This window comes from Cryptomeria japonica, chromosome 7, assembly GCF_030272615.1.
Source record: "Cryptomeria japonica chromosome 7, Sugi_1.0, whole genome shotgun sequence".
NCBI lineage: Eukaryota > Viridiplantae > Streptophyta > Pinopsida > Cupressales > Cupressaceae > Cryptomeria > Cryptomeria japonica.
This window is the reverse complement of record NC_081411.1, coordinates 276,129,955-276,148,335: the sequence shown is the minus strand read 5'-3', so window position 1 is coordinate 276,148,335 and position 18,381 is coordinate 276,129,955.

Here is an 18,381-nt window from a genome sequence, read left to right as displayed (position 1 = left end):
GCCCTCTTTTCATCAAAAGCTCATTCTTACTTTAACTTTGTGCTTAATTTATCACTAAAATTTCAAAAATTCCTCTGAATCAATTTGTGCTCAAATCATTATCATCGCTCAAAATTGCCTATAATCATGAACCATCACTATCTTTTGATTTCTCTCTCGAGGGGGCATACTCATGACCTTATGACCTTACATCTTCAAATGTCGAGAAAATTTCCAAATCTTCATCGAAAGTCGAGCAAAAAAAATCTTTTTCAAACTAAAGAAAATCAATCAAATAAGACCTCGTCGCTTAAAATCAAGTTGATATTTGTCTTCATTTGAATCAATCTCTTAACATTAATCAGTTTCATCGCTTTTCATCAAGCTGATTATTCGTTTAAACTCAATCAAGGGTTTAAAGAGTTTCTTTGATCACACTAAATCTAAGTAGGTGTTCAGTATTCATTTCTTGATCAATATGAACAGTTTATCTTCATCGTGTCTTGATCAATCAAGTTCAAGATCAATTTTTATCATCACTCACTATGTCTAGATCAATCAAGTTCAAGTTAGGTATCTTTTGTTTTCTATCATTCTTAAGTTCAATCAAGTTCGGGAATGGTATCGCTTTAATCAGACTTCATTTAGCTTTGTCACTTCGAATCAAGCTAAACACCTCACTTTTCATCTAGTTCGTGATCAATCAAGTTCAGAACTGGTATCTCCTAGACATACAATTTTCTTTGAACCAATGTGCTACTCGCACATTAATTCAAAGAGGGGAAAATGTAATACCCTAAAAATGGTCATCTAAACCATGAGCCCCTAATCTCCACAACATCACCAAGGTCCTAACCAAGGCAATTAAATAAATCTTGAGTACACAATTAATTCTTTAATCATCAAATGTCATATGGAAAATTAATCAACCAATATTAATTAAATATTTATTTAGTTAATTAAATCATTCCAAGTAAATCATTTTAAACAATTATCTTATTTATTTAATTAAATATCTTTTGCATATTTAATTAAATAAATCAATTTGCCATTAGATCATCAAAAAGAGGAATTAATTTGAAAAATAAATAAAAATTGCCATAAATCTTCAAAAAAGGAAACAAATCAAAAAAGAGGAATTGGAAATTATGAGCACAAATCATCAAAAAAGGAAACAAATTAAAAATTGAGAAAAGAAATCAATTGGAGATAATCTTGAAAAAACAAAATTAAAAACTGATACATAATCTCAAAGAAAGCAATTAAAACAATTAAATATTCAAATTGAATGAAATAGAGAATAAATTAGTTTTTTCATGATTTAATCTTAATTTTAGTTCAATTTCCTTTAAAACTAAAAAAAGCATCCAATCACATCAATTCACTTGGATTGTGCTTCCTCTTGGAAAATATTGACCGCTCATCATCGTTTGATCTCAGCCTGTGGTTTCTTTCTGAATTTTCTATAAATTTAGGCTCTCATCATTTATTCAAAGGGATCCTGGAGAATATTGTTATTATGTTGTTTTTACTCTAGGTTCATTGAGAATATTGCATACATATTTAGATTGTTTATCTCATTTATTTCTTAAATCTTGTTAGATTAATCTTGCATCCATCTAGCTAATATCATGCTCATATAGATTAAATCCTTCATCTTGGTGTCATCTAGTCATTGGTATTGCTTATAATCTGATAGAAATCTTATACTTGCATCTTTTAGAAGGCAATGGGTTGATTTGTTATGGTTTTCATATTCATGTTTATATCTGTCTGACCATACATGTAATGACTTAATTGAAGTGTTGTGTATTGCAAATACAAATACAAGTCCACTTTTCACACACACAGCTAGAATTGAGGCAGTTAGATTATTCTTAGCTTTTGCAGCACACAAGAACTATAAAGTATATCAAATGGATGTTAAATGTGCATTTTTGAATGGTGATCTTGAAGAGGAAGTTTACATTTAACAACCTGATGGATTTTCTTTGACAAATGACAAAGATATGGTTTGTAGGTTAAGGAAAGCTATATATGGATTGAAGCAAGCTCCTAGAGCTTGGTATGCTAGATTGGACAAATATCTTTTGAAGCTTGGTTACAACTAAAGGTAATGCTAACAACAACTTATATTACAAAGTGACTAATGATGACATCATGGTTATTGAAGTTTTTGTTGATGATATTATTTTTGGAGGAGAAGATGGATTGTTTTTTCTAATAAGATGCAAGAAGAATTTGAAATGTCTATGATTGGGGAGATAAAATTCTTTTTAGGATTGCAGATTTCACAGACTGATAAAGGTATATTCATAAATCAATCAAAGTACTTGAAGGAATTACTTAACAAATTTGGCATGGAAAATGCTAAACTGGTAAGTACACCTAGGACTACAACTGATAAACTATTATTGAAGGATGAATCAACACCTGTTAATTTGACAAGATACGAGTCTATGATAGGAGGTTTATTGTTTTTTACACAAACAAGACCTGATATTATGAATGCAGTATGTATTGTTTCAAGATTTCAAAGTAATCCTAAGGAAAATCATGAATCAACAATAAAAAGGATTTTTTGGTATCTACAAGGCACAACAAATCTTAGTTTATGGTATCCTAAAGATGAAAATTTTGATTTATGTGCATACATAGATGCAAACTGGGAAGGAGATGTAGATGACAGAAAAAGCACCACCGGTGGAGCATTTTCTTGGCAGTAGACTAATTTCATGGTTGAGCAAGAAACAAAGTTGTATATCACTATCAACAACAGAATCAGAATATGTTGCAGTAGCAACTAATTGTACACAATTATTATGGATTAAACAAATGTTGAAGGACATAAAGGTAAAATGCAAAGAACCTATAATCATTTACTATGATAATATGGCAGCAATTGATATATCAAAGAATCCAATATTTCACTCTAAAACTAAACATGTTTCTATCAAATTCAATTTTCTGAAAGAGAATGTTGAAGCAAAAGAAGTGAAATTGGTTTATGTGAATACTAAAGAACAAATTACAGATATCTTTACTAAACCTTTGCCTAAGAAAACTTTTGAATATCTAAGAGAGTTGCTTGGAGTTATACCCTCACTGATAGAGACTTAGACAGTTGGAGCATGGCATCAGACTGACAGAATTAACAAATAAATTTTTTCTGGCTTTGATGAAGGAGAGATACTTCTCAAGGGGAGTAGATTGAATAGATTTGGTTATGACAATTGATATTTGTAATAAGTTCTATGAACTGATTATATTTGTTTTTCTATTGCTTTGGCATCCGATGTCAAAGGGGGAGGGATATCTATGGAAAAACACATTATCATTTGGGGAGCAATTATTCATTGGAGGAGAGATATTATGTATTTTGATTTCTAGTAACTGATCTCTTTGGGAGATTGTTGGTTTTTGGTTTTTGGCATTTCTACTTTGACACTCAGATGGTTTTTCCATCTTGTGTTGCCATCAATGCCAAAGGGGGAGATTGTTGGTATTATGGATGTGTTGCATTGGTTTTGTCATTGATGTCAACACTTGTCAACACTTGAGAACACTTATCCTTGAGGAGATCTTTGGTTATGTTCACCAGCATGTTCAATGACTTATGTACAGTCACCAGTATCTAGTTCACCGACAGGTTATATTATTCACCGACACTAAGGATGATTTGTTATCATCTAGAGATTACTTGGTTATGTCGAAGGCATTTTTTGGACACTTGGTTTTGGTGATTTTATTATTGGTACAACCAATTTTGCATATTTGCTATTACCGACAAATAGGTCTAGGTTATGGATCAACAAGCATTATCTATTCTAGATCAGCACACCATGTTATGGAGATGTTTTATTGATTGGTTATTATTGTAAATGCATTGAGATGACATCATGCATCACATATTGATTCATTTGTAATTGATTTAATTGTAATATTCTTATTGAGCCGACCTACACATTTGCTCTTAGGTTTTGGTATATATGTAAGATCTCATTTGTGAGATTATGTAGAGGAGCATGAAAAGGGATTGTAATAAGGTATATGCAAATATAAGCAGAGATATACACATAGACATCATTTGAAGATTCAAGGAAGGTATGAAGAAGACAATTGGAGCTTAACCGGTACTGAATCTAGCATATGAAGATGCTATTTTGAGCAGTACATTATCATTGGATTTAACCATCCAATTGTAGTTAGCATGACTCCCATTTTGTGATTGAGGAGTGAGCTCTAGGCAGTTGGCCTTTCTGCATGTGTAGACCCCATTTGTACACACATTCTATCTACAGTAGTATCATCTGATTGTGGGTAAGGTTTCCCACTGTGGTTTTTCCCCTTATAGGGTTTCCACGTACATATAACTATTTTATGTGTTGTGTATGTTATTTGTCTTTTGTTTCATGCATTAAAATTTACCGGTACTGTTATTAACTATCAAATTGTCTACTGGCATTAAGTTTGGTTTACTGGTGTTATGCAATAAGTTTGGTTAAGTTATATTTGGGTTGAAATTAATAGACAACTGATTCAGCCCCCCCCCCTCTCAGTTGCCTCTGGGTCCTAATAAAATGTGCATTTTTGAATGGTGAACTTGAAGAAGAAGTATACATTGAGCAACCTGATGGAATTTCACTGACAGATGATAAAGATATGGTTTCCAGATTGAAAAAAGATTTATATGGATTGAAACAGGCTTCTAGAGCTTGGTATGCAAGGTTGGATAAATATATTTTGAAGCTTGGTTTTATTAGAGGAAGTGTTGATAGTAATTTATATTATAAGATCACTGATAATGATATTCTTATTATTCAAGTATTTGTTGATGATATCATTTTTGGAGGAGAAGATCAATTTTGCATGGAATTTTCTAACAATATGAAGAATGAATTTGAAATGTCCATGATTGGTGAGATGAAATTTTTCTTCGGTTTGCAGATTACTCAAACTGACAAAGGCATTTTTATCTGTCAAACTAAGTATTTGAGGGAATTGTTGAAGAAGTTTGGTATGGATAATTCCAAACCAATAAGTACTCCTATGGTGACAAGTGAGAAATTATCTATCAAGGATACTTCTTCACCGGTAAATCCAACAAGGCATAAGTCTATGATTGGTGGTCTATTATATTTAACTCAAACTAGATCGGATATTAGAAAGGTAGTAATTATTGTTTCAAGATATCAAAGTAATCCTAAAGAAAATCATGAATGTGGAGTAAAGAGGATATTCCGGTATTTGCAAGCAACAACAAAATATGGTTTATGGTATTCTAAAAATAGTCATGCATTTCTTTATCTACTGCAGAAGCTGAGTATGTTGCAACAACAACTAATTGCACTCAAGTCTTGTGGATGAAGCAAATGTTGAAGGATATCGGGGTAAATTATAGTGAATCGATAGTTATCTATTGTGATAACTTTGCATCTATTGACATGTCTAAGAATCTTGTATTTCATTCTAAGACTAAGCATATATCAATAAAGTATAATTTTTTGGAGGACAAGGTAGAAGCAAAAGAAGTCAAATTGGTTTATGTGAACACTAAAGAACAAATTGTAGATAAATTCACTAAATTGTTGTCTAAGGAATCATTTGAGTATTTGAGAGACAGGTTAGGGGTTTCTGCCCTTGCGATAGAGACTTGATTGATGTAGTTTGTCATCAATCCGACATACATTATCAGAGATATTATTCATTCCGACACTGATGAGTGGTGCTACTACTCAAGGGGAGTAGTCAGCTTTGAGATACAGAGTTTTATATTCTTTCTTTAATATTTTTGTCATATTTCTGGCATTTATGTCAAAGGGGGAGAGATATTGATATGAAAAATAAGAAAAGGAGTTGTATACATTAGGGAGAGAGTTATTGATATTCAAGAGATTGTTGGTTGTCTTCCACAGGGGGAGACTTGTTTGGCATTTCTTGATACTTAGATGTTTTTCACATCTAGTGTGCCATCAATGCCAAAGGGGGAGATTGTTGGCATTATTGGATGAATTTATTATGTGTTGCATTGATGTTTTGTCATTGATGTCAACACTAGCTGTTATGGTTGGTTACCAGCAGACGAGTTTTTCGTTATCGGTAGAAGATCCAGTGTTACTAGCATAAGAGACTATCTGTGGGACACTTTTGACATGTTTTGATCTATGAAATGTGATTAGTTACATGTGGTACGTGATTCTAGAGCATGTCTTGGTCAGATGGTATTGACTTGGTAATAAGATTCTATCATACACTCTAGTAAAACCTTACCGACACTAGTTTAAGGTTTTACCGATAGAGCTCTCACTGAGGAATCTTAAAAGGATGCATAATTGGTGCTGGTGCAACTTCTACATGGATTTCAGAATGTTGAAGATGTTCTTTGATCATGCTTCAACTGCTTGAAGACATTTATTTGATGTGGTTGACCCAGAATAGGTCTGGTGCCTTTCTAGGTTATGGAACGGTATCATGTTAACATGTACTCTACACATTACCAGTATGTTTCAGGATGATTTATGGATTTGTTATTGTTGTTTTCATCTTAAGATGACATGGTATATCATTGTAATATGGATTTATGTAATGATCTTATTGTAATATTTTTTAGGTAGTTGACCTAACTGGTTTAGGCCTTAGGTTTTTAATAAAATGATGTAAGATCTTATTGTAGATCGTGGCATGGAAATGGAATAAGTGTTAGTGGTCTTGAAATGCAATATCATATTTGAAGGAGATTTGGTCGATCATAGGTGATCGAATTGGGATTAAGGAAGAGGTCAAAGGCCTCTGGTATTGAGCTTAACCAGGACTGTAATCAGGTATGGTAGATGTTATATTTGGTAGTTCACTCTATTGGATTGTTGTCCATTTATCCTAAGATGGTTGTAGCCTCTCTGTAGTCAGTGAGACTTTTTTAATGAGAAGTATGCTCTAGGAAATGTTCCTTTCTGCATGTGTAGGCCCCTCATTGTATCACATACTTTCTGGAGAAGTATCATCTAACTATGGGTAGGATTCCCACCGTAGTTTTGCCCTTTCTGGGTTTTCCATGCACAAATCATGGTGTATGTGGTATGGTTGCTTTGTATTGATTATCTCTTTAATTTTTAAGTTGTATTGTTTACCGGTATTTGTTTCTGCTCTACTGGTACTTAACCTGTTTAAGGGTTATTAAGTGGATTAAATGTTATAATTTATTAACAACTCAGTCACCCCCCCTCTCACTTGTTCACCGATTATCCTAACAAACCTCTCTTGTAGGACAAGAATGAATTCCTTAGCAGAATTCAATTCATCTTGCAGGTTTAAGTTCTTCAACCTTTCAGCATCATAATATTCAAGTGTCATCTCAAGTTGCTTCTCTAAAGCCATATTCATGGATTCTGGTTTGAGGATCTTCCTCGGGCTATTAAACTTTCTCTGAGGCACAAGACTTTGATACCAATTGTTGGAAACCAATAACATTGAGAAGGGGGGGGGGGTGATGAGGAGGGATGATAGAAGGTTAGTCTTCTTTGAGGTTGGTGGGTTTTTGTTCTCAATGTTCTTCCCAAATCAATCCCTAGGCACAAATGGGATTCTTCTAAACCTTTCTCCTATCTCCTCCTCTCTATTCAACACTGATTGCACCATATTGTATTGGACATCACTCCTCCTTACCTTCCATGCTAAGGCATACAAGTCTGAAATGAGGTCCTCTTGAGTGTCACCAAAAATGAACAAGTTTGGTTGTCCAACTGGCTGAATCTCCTCTCTTCCCGGAATGGGCAACTATTGGAGAACCATGGTTTACCTAATATTATTTGCTCCTTTAAGGATTTCAATCATATTAATCTGTTGATTGAGCATCTGGACAGGTCTTCAAGGTATGATGACTATCCTTCACTTCTCAAGAATGGAAATTTCTCAATTGGATGCAAAGAACGTAGGGTTACTCAAAGCAACTTTCTAGGTGCAAAAGGTCAATTTGATCAAATGGCTCAATACAATTCTTTGGCTATTGTAGTAGGGTGTCTCAGGTCTCTACTCATCAATTTTGATGATTTGAAACAACCAATTGCTTCCCCTTCCTTACTGATTTCATGAATTGGTCAAATTTGCTCCAGAAAGGCTACTAGAATTAGCCCTAATTTTTAATGAAATTTGCTCACCCTGCTCAACCTGCTAAACTTCATGACAAACCCTTGGAGATGTGGTCATTTGATGTTGAAATCTCAAGGATTTTCACTATGGCAAGTACTGTACAGACTGTTTGAGGATTGCCCCACAAAATAGGCACTTTTCAAGGGTTTTTGAAAGTTTTAGTGAGGGTTTGCAATTTACAAGTTTTCTTCATGATACTAGGCCAACTTAAATGCTTCAATCCTTTCTTTAACATATGCCAAATACCTCCAAAGATTCAAAACTTATCTTCTAATATTGTCATTATATCAAACAAGTGCCACACTGCTGCCCTTACACAGAAAAACAGTCTAAAGGACTGGGACAGCAATGGTTTTAAGATTTTGCATACATTTTGAGCCTTGATAAACCAAACACAATTAAATTATGATAATTAGGGATGAAAAAAATCCTTCATACATGTTGGAACACCCTCCAAAGCAGACAAGAAGTGAATTTTGATGACTGTTACTCATTCACCGCCTCACTGCATTTTAACACTATTAAAACTGTTTTATCTTCTTTCTTTGTTTTGATGCACTTCTTTACTCTATCCCTGGCCTGCAAGAAGGTGTTAAAGGCATGATATAATAATGCATTTATCCTCTTCAAAGATCTTGAAGGTTTGAATACTTAAAGGATGACACAAATCAAGACAACCTTATATGACTGTGACAAAAAGTACACTGTTTTAGGATGCTTATTTAGGTCCTTTACAATCAATTTGTGTAACTTGTCATCTCAACATTGAAACCACTTGCAAATACATTTTCATGATGCAAGAAAGAGGAATGCATCATTTCATACTATCCATTTAGAGAGGTTGGCAATGAGGATCTAACAATGAAACAGTGACTCACTGTTTTGCAGTCCGTTTTACACCTTTGCCTCTTACATCCAACCAAGTCATGAGAGAGACAAGGATGGTAAAGTATAATGATGACTCTTGCCAACTTGATTCTCCTTCAACATTTCAAAGTACAGTGCTATGAACAGCAAAGTACCATTCAAACAAATTTGAGAATACCCAAGCCAAGTTGCTCACTTCACACACTTGCCATGGGCTTACAAACACTTGTGCATTGCTAGAAAAGGAAAATGGATGTATGGTATAGTATGTACAGATCCAAAAAATTCCCTCAAAGCCATGGATGAAGAGTCTTTGAAGAAATTAGTTGGATCATGAATGGTCTTCCATTGGAACCACAAAACAATGCCTTTCTCAAGAGCACTTCAAACAAAACTTGTTCCAAACCCCAAGAAAAGATCAAAGATCTCTACTAAAACATCAAAAGAGACCACATCAATCAAAAACAGGTTCAGTACGGACTCATGTTGCCATGGTATGGACTGTACTCTAAAAAGTGCAGAAAACTAGTTAAAAACTCACAGAAAACAAGAGCAAAACAAGTATTTTTCTTGATTTTCCAAAATGAACAACCCATAAAATGATTGGAACATGGTTTTTATACATGTGATAACTTATTGAAGCCCTTTTATGGACAAGTATAGGCTGGAACTAACCAAAACCACCAAAAACCACTTTTTTGACAACTTTTGACAACTTTTTGACAACTTTTTGTTGCTCAAAAATTGCATTTTGACTTCCAGTGACTTGGCACTCAAAACAATGACTCAAAATCATTTAAAAACACTAAATAAACATGCTCCAATTCCTTTCAAGGCTTTACAACATCAAAAATTCAAAAATGCTCATTTGGACCCAAAATTGACAATTTTTAGCCTACCGAGCAAAAAACCAAAAAAAATCTTGGAAAATCACAAAATGAGTTCTAAACCTTATTACACCACAAAAAAAACCTATTAAACCTACTAGAAGCATAAAATAAACACACATGCTTAATTTGCAATAAAATGTTATACCTGCTAGGATTTGAGCATTGGTGCTCCTGCACCATACTCCCCTAAGGACAAAGAAGGCATGTGACTCCTTTGGGTAGTAAAGAAAGAGGAATTCCAGCTTTGAGAAAGGCACTTTCATGTATCCATGTGGCTTCAGAAGCTGGTTTATCCTTCCACTTGATGAGATGCTCCAAGTAGGTATGGTGTCTTGTCTTTTTGATGATTCTTGAATCTAGTACCTGCTGAGGAATGGGAGTAGAAGAAGAGGGGAGAGAAAGATCAAAAAGGGAATGAGAAAGATCTGAAACTCTTTGTGAATCTGATGGTATCTCCCCTTTGAATGGCACCAAATCTGCAACATTGAAAATAGGAGACATAGAAACTTCATTAGGCAAATCAACTTTGTAAGCATTATGGCCATATTTAGCCAAGATTTTGCATGGTCCTACTCTTCTCATTTGCAACTTAGTAGGTACTCCTTTCTGTAACCGTGACTTGTTGAGATGGACCATCACATAATCACCCACTGAAAATTGCACATCTCTTTTTGAAGCATCAACTCTCTCCTTAACTTTTTGAGTAGTTTCCTGTAAAGACTTCTGTACCTTCTCATGAATTTCTTTCATAAACTGTGCCATATCTTCTACTGTACCACTCACTTGCTGCAAATTAGTTACATCATTTAACTCAAAAACACCTCTAGGATGCATTCCATAAACAATCTGAAATGGGCTCTTACCAGTGGATCTGTTTACACTGTCATTGTATGCAAACTCTGCCTGATGGATGATTTGATCCCAACTTTGCCCATATTCTTTGGTAAGACATCTGAGTAGATTACCCAATGTTCTGTTCACCACTTCTGTTTGTCCATCTGTCTGTGGATGGTAAGCTGAGCCTGAACCAAAGCATACATTTCAAGATCATATGAAGAATATTTCTTCTTAGCATCATTAAGCTTTTCACTGAAAAATGCAACAGGTCTATTATCCTGACTCAAAACAGCACCAATAGCAATATTACTTGCATCACACTCTAAGGTAAACAATTTATCAAAACTAGGTAGAATCAACACTGGTTGGGTAGCAACTCTAACTTTTAGCAATTCAAATCCCTTGTTGGCTGCTTCTATCCACTGAAATTTCACTTTCACACCACCCTTAATGGTTTCTAACATAGGTGCACATATTTCACTGAAACCTCTAATGAACTTCCTATAAAATTGAGCAAGTCCATGAAAACTCCTGACATCACTAGCATTCTTAGGGGTTGGCCAATTAACTATGGCTTCTACCTTATCTGGATCCATCTTCAAATCACCCCCTAAAACAACAAAACCCAAATAGACTAGCTCTTGCTTAAGGAAATCACATTTCTCTAGATTAATAGTAAGTTGTTCATCATTCAATCTTTGTAAGACAATCTGCAAATGTTGGAGGTGTTCTTCCTTGGTTTGACTGAAAATTAAGATGTCATCAAGGTACACAACTACAAACCTGCCTATGAAGTCATGTAACACCTCATTCATCAATCTCATGAATGTACTGGGTGCATTTGTTAACCCAAATGGCATGACTAGCCATTCACACAACCCCTCATTTGTCTTGAAAGCTATTTTCCATTCATCTCCCTCTTTGATGCGGATTTGATGATAACCACTTTTTAGGTCTATCTTACTGAAACATTTTGCTCCCCCTAAACAATCCATAAGATCTTCTATCCTAGGAATGGGGAATCTATACCTAATTGTGATCCTGTTTATTGCTCTTGAATCTGTACAAATTCTCCAAGCCCCACCTTTCTTAGGTGCTAACACTGTGGGTACTGCACATGGACTAATACTTTTTCTAATCATTCCTTGGTCTAATAGCCCTTGGATTTGTCTTGCCACTTCCTGATTTTGTTCAGGTGTCATTTTGTAATTAGCTTTGTTTGGTAAGGATGGACCTGGGATGAAATCTATCTGGTGGCTAATGGCTTTCTGAGGAGGTAGAGAGGTTGGTTGACCATCATTAACAATTGACTTAAACTGATCTAGAAGTTGCTGCACCTCATTTGGGATTTCTATCTTCTTTTCTTTCTTTTCATCAACTGGTTTAGTTACTAATGCAAAACCTATGCCATCACCTTCTTTTAGGGTATGAATGAACTCCTTTTCACCAACTAACAAAATGTTGGGAACTTTTGGTTTCCTGCCCTCACTCTCTTCATTAAGGGACTGAATTTTATAGTTGATACCATTCTTGAAAAATGAGTATGAGTTCTTTTCTCCATCATATTGTGCTTTCCTGTCAAATTGCCAAGGTCTTCCTAAAAGCAAATGACAAGCATCCATAGGTAGTATATCACACAAAATCTTACCTTGGTACTCACCTATGTTAAACTCTACCCATGTTTGTTCACTCACCAATACATTCTGCCCTTTTTCTAACCATGTGACCTTGTAGGGCTCATTGTGTTGTATTCTAGGTAGATGAAGTTTTGTAGCAGCTTCTTCTGATATGATGTTATCAGTTGATCTTGAGTCAATGATAACTTTGCACACCTTTCCTTGGATCTTACATTTGATCTTGAAAAGAGCTTTCCTTTGAGACATATCCTTCTGAGATGGCTCTTTCATGAGGATCCTCCTGATCATGAGGTTTTCCCCTTCTTCTGATGGTAGGAACCTTTGATTTGGTGTGGTTTCCTCTTGCAAAAAATGGACTCTCTTATCACCTCCTTGAGATGAACTTGGCTTTTTTGGGCATCTATATGCCGGATGGCCTAGTTTCTGACAGTTGTAACACTTCATTGTGGAGAAGTATGAACCTCTTCCAGGTCCATTAGATCTACCCCTTCCTGGGTTACCTGATCCCCTACCCCTATAGTTGGGTCTGCTCTGAGAATCCCCGCTTTGCTCAATAAGCTTAGACTCTCCTTGGGACCTATGATTTGTGTATCTTCCCCCAAAACTGCCTCTATGACTGCCTCTATTTCCTCTACCTCTGCCTCTACCATTATGTTCTTGTTTCTTCTTGTTTCTCTCTTCTACCTTCAATGCTAATTGATAACACTTCTGTAATGTGTTGGGACACCATAGGCTTAACTCTTCTTGAATATTCCATCTTAACCCATTGAGATACCTAGCTACTCTGACATTTTCATCTTCTTGTACCTTAGATCTAAGGCTTAGTTTTTGGAATTCTTCAGTGTAACTACTGACATCTAGGTCTTTCTGTCTCAAGTTTTGTCTCTTCCTATGCAACTGGATTTCATAATCTTTAGGCATGTAGGTGTCTTTGATCTTAGTCACCATTGTCTTCTAGGTGGTTATGGGTTTCTTTCCCTCTTTCACCCTTTCCTCTTCGATGAATTTCCACCAAGTTAAGGCTGCCCCTCTTATTCTGGATTTGGCTACCTTCACTTTTTGTTCTTCAGTAATACCATCACATTCAAAGTGATTCTCTAGACCCTCTATCTACTCCATTAGTTCTTCTGGTTCCATCTTGCCACTAAAAAGGGACACTCCATCTAGGGCCTTTCCAGTCAAAGCTTTCAAAGCTTGTAAAAAGGTTTCTTGTTCTTTATCCAAGATTGGATCTGGTTTTGGGATTTCTTCCTCTAAGGTTTCCTTCTTATCTTCAACACTTTCTACTCTCTCACTGACTTCTTCGGTCTTGACTTCTACTTGGATCAATTTTCTTTCAAGTTGTTGTAATCTTTCCCTAAGGAGTCTATTTTCTTCACCCTGATCCTCCATCCTCTTTGCCAACTTTGCATTGGTCACCATGTTGTCAGTGTTGTCTCCCACTGACTCACTACCAGACATATGCTAATCTCTCAACCCAAATCTGAATTGGCTCTGATACCACTATGATGAGGAGGGATGATAGAAGGTTAGTCTTCTTTGAGGTTGGTGGGTTTTTGTTCTCAATGTTCTTCCCAAATCAATCCCTAGGCACAAATGGGATTCTTCTAAACCTTTCTCCTATCTCCTCCTCTCTATTCAACACTGCTTGCACCCTATTGTATTGGACATCACTCCTCCTTACCTTCCATGCTAAGGCATTCAAGTCTGAAATGAGGTCCTCTTGAGTGTCACCAAAAATAAACAAGTTTGGTTGTCCAACTAGCTGAATCTCCTCTCTTCCCGGAATGGGCAATTGTTGGAGAACCATGGTTTACCTAATATTATTTTCTCCTTTAAGGATTTCAATCATATGAATCTATTGATTGAGCATCTGGATAGTTCTGCAAGGTATGATGACTATCCTTCACTTCTCAAGAATGGAAATTTCTCAATTCGATGCAAAGAACGTAGGGTTACTCAAAGCAACTTTCTAGGTGCAAAAGGTAAATTTGATCAAATGGCTCAATACAATGCTTTGGATATTTTAGTAGGGTGTCTCAGGCCTCTACTCATCAATTCTGATGATTTGAAACAACCAATTGCTTCCCCTTCCTTACCGATTTCATGAATTGGTCAAATTTGCTCCAAAAAGGCTACTAGAATTAGCCCTAATTTTTAATGAAATTTGCTCACCCTGCTCAACCTGGTAAACTTCATGACAAACCCTTGGAGATGTGGTCATTTGATGTTGAAAGCTCAAGGATTTTTGCTATGGCAAGTACTGTACGGACTGTTTGAGGACTGCACCACAAAATAGGCACTTTCCAAGGGTTTTTGAAAGTGTTAGTGAGGGTTTGCAATTTACAATTTTTCTTCATATACTAGGCCAACTTAAATGCTTCAATCCTTTCTTTAACATATGCCAAACACCTCCAAAGATTCATAACTTATCTTCTAATATTGTCATTATATCAAACAAGTGCCACACTGCTGCCCTTACACAGAAAAACAGTCTAAAGGATTGGGACAGCAATGGTTTTAAGATTTTGCATACATTTTGAGCGTTGATAAACCAAACACAATTAAATTATTATAATTGGGGATGCAACAAAGCCTTGATACACATTGGAACACCCTGCAAAGAAGACAAGAAGTGAATTTTGATGACTGTTACTCATTGACCACCTCACTGCATTTTAACACTATTAAAACTGTTTTATCTTCTTTCTTTGTTTTGATGCACTTCTTTACTCTGTCCCTAGCCTGCAAGAAGGTGTTAAAGGCATGATAGAATAATGCATTTATCCTCTTCAAAGATCTTGAAGGTTTGAATACTTAAAGGATGACACAAATCAAGACAACCTTATATGACTGTGACAAAAAGTACACTGTTTTAGGATCCTTATTTAGGTCCTTTACAATCAATTTGTGTAACTTGTCATCTCAACATTGAAACCACTTGCAAATACATTTTCATGATGCAAGAAAGAGGAATGTATCATTTCATACTATCCATTTAGAGAGGTTGGCAATGAGGATCTAACAATGAAATAGTGACTCACTGTTTTGCAGTCCGTTTTACACCTTTGCCTCTTACATCCAACCAAATCATGAGAGAGACAATGATGGTAAAGTATAATTCTGACTCTTTCCAACTTGATTCTCCGTCAACATTTCAAAGTATAGCGCTATGAACAGCAATGTACCATTCAAACAAATTTGAGAATACCCAAGCCAAGTTGCTCACTTCACACACTTGCCATGGGCTTACAAACACTTTTGCATTGCTAGAAAAGGAAAATGGATGTATGGTACAGTATGTATAGATCCAACAAATTCCCTCAAAGCCATGGATGAAGAGTCTTTGAAGAAATTAGTTTGATCATGAATGGTCTTCCATTGGAACCACAAAACAATGCCTTTCTCAAGAGCACTTCAAACAAAACTTGTTCCAAACCCCAAGAAAAGATCAGAGATCACTACTAAAACATCAAAGGAGACCACATCAATCAAAAAAAGGTTCATTATGGACTCATGAAGCCATGGTACGGACTGTACTCTAAAAAGTGCAGAAAACTAGTTAAAAACTCACAGAAAACAAGAGCAAAACAAGTATTTTTCTTGATTTTCCAAAATGAACAACCCATACAATGATTGGAACATTGTTTTTATACATGTGCCAACTTAGTGAAGCCCTTGTATGGACAGGTACAGGCTGGAACTAACCAAAACCACCAAAAACCACTTTTTTGACAACTTTTGACAACTTTTTGACAACTTTTTGTTGCTCAAAAACTGCATTTTGACTTCCGGTGACTTGGCACTCAAACCAATGACTCAAAATCATTTAAAAACACTAAATAAACATGCTCCAATGCCTTTCAAGGCTTTACAACATCAAAAATTCAAAAATGCTCATTTGGACCCAAAATTGACAATTTTTAGCCTACCGAGCAAAAAACCAAAAAAAATCTTGGAAACTCACAAAATGAGGTCCAAACCTTATTACACCACAAAAAAAACATATTAAACCTACTAGAAGCATAAAATAAACACACATGCTTAATTTGCAATAAAATGTTATACCTGCTAGGATTTGAGCATTCAGGTGCTCAGGTGCTCCTGCACCAGGGGGGTGAATCAGTGTTATACTAGAATAGTAGATTTTAGCCCTATTAAAACATTCATACACCAACCGGTATACTAGTACATACAAAATTTAAATAAGTAAAGCAAACAATAAGACAAACACATAAATGAGAATCATAACACACATATTTATACATGGAAAACTTCAAAGAGGAAAAACCATGGTGGGTTTTGTGACCCACAATATCAATCCACTGGTCATATGAAGAGATATTATAAAATATGAGGGGCCTACACTTGTAGGAAGGCTTACAGCCTAGAGTACACTGCTCAATCACAATAGTATCCTCACTGACTACATAAAATTCCAGAATACAATCTGGATAAGTGTGAACAACTAAGATAGAATCTTCTATGCCAGAATATAGTTCCGGTTTACGCTCTGTCTATTGTGGGTTGAAACCCTAAACCCCTTTATCAGAATAACCCTTACAATAAATTCCTCACATACATAATCTCTCTGAATAATTTCACATCATATTACATCCACATATCCATAATCTGTTATCTCATGTCTATATAAAAATGATCTATCAAACTGACCTATATACCCTATAAAACTTTTATGCCTTATGTCGTCTTACAAAGGTATATAGAATATTAGATTACATGTCGACCATATAACATAAATGTATAAACATTAAAATAAATTGTTGATGTCAAATCTAAGATATGTTGGCCTCCCATACCAATAATCTTTACTATACTATGTTGGCTTGCATTGCCGATGACCAAAGAAATCTTTCTGACTTGCCAGTGTTGGTGCTGGTGTAGAATTTGTGAAGTGTCTGTCGGTACACCATAGAATCAAAACATAAAGTTGGAACACAAAATCATGTTTGCATCAATGACAACATAGTGAAACCAACCAATAGAGTGTCAATTGCCAGTAATAATATGATTTGTTTCTATAATCTTTCTATGTTTTATTATTGCTTTCATTGTGTTACTCTTGTTGCATAAGTCAGTCAATTATCTTCTGATGATTCACCATTTATGGCTGCATCACGTGTTCTCCTAGTCAATGCATCAACTACTTTGTTGGATTGACCTTTCTTATGTTTGACGATAAATGTATAGGCCTGAAGATATTCTACCCATTTCATGTGTTTATGACTTATTTTCTCTTGGCTGTTAAGAAAACTCAAAGAATGATTATCAGTGAATACTACAAATTCCCTTAGGTAGAAGACAATGTCTCCATTTCTTAAGTGCTTGGACCATGGCATAAAGCTCCAAATCATATGATGAATATTTCTTTTTGGCTTCATTTATTTTTTCACTAAAGAATGTAATTGGTTTTCCTTCATGACTTAATACTGCCCCTATTGCAAACCCACTAGCATCACACTCAATAGTAAATACTTTACCAAAATCAGGAAGTGTGGGGATTGGTTGTTGTGGTACCTTTTTCTTCAAAAAATCAAAACTATGATCTTCTTCCTTTGTCCATTGGAACCTGATATTTTTCTCCCTTTTAATGGTGTCAATCATTGGTACAACAATATGACTGAAATTTCTGATAATTTTTTGGTAAAAGCTTGCCAAACCATGGAAAGGTCCCTATCTTCTCCAATTGTCCTAGGTGTAGGCCAACTGATTATCGCTTCCACTTTGTTGGGATCCATATTCAAAGTTCCTTGAGAGATCGCAAATCCTAAATAGACAAGTTCCTCTTTCATCCAAACACACTTCTTGAGGTTGATCAGTCTTTCCTCATTCAATCTTTTCATCACCCTGTCCAAGTGTTCCAAGTGTTCTTCTTTTGTCTTATTATAGACTAAAATGCCATCGAGGTATACTACTACAAACTTATTGATAAAATACATCAAGACATCATTCATGAGTCTCATGAATATAATATGGACATTAGATAACCCAAATGACATCACTAA